The sequence below is a fragment of the Siphateles boraxobius genome, unplaced genomic scaffold (genome assembly GCF_051911475.1).
Source record: "Siphateles boraxobius isolate OS27281-9 unplaced genomic scaffold, OSU_SipBor_1 459, whole genome shotgun sequence".
NCBI lineage: Eukaryota > Metazoa > Chordata > Actinopteri > Cypriniformes > Leuciscidae > Siphateles > Siphateles boraxobius.
This window is the reverse complement of record NW_027509096.1, coordinates 44-250: the sequence shown is the minus strand read 5'-3', so window position 1 is coordinate 250 and position 207 is coordinate 44.

The window sequence follows — 207 nt, the reverse complement described above, 5'->3', positions numbered from 1 at the left end:
CTGGTTCTGCATTGTCACATTATCTTTAAACGATTTTATATTAATGCTCAAATCTGGTGTATCTCAAACACACATTATCATCAACGAACAATAAACTCAACGTCAAACGTTTGAAATCATGTTAGAAGTCATTATAGAAATAAGTTCAGAAATCATTCTAATATGTTGATTTGCTGCTTCATATTTTAGTGGAAACTGTGATATATT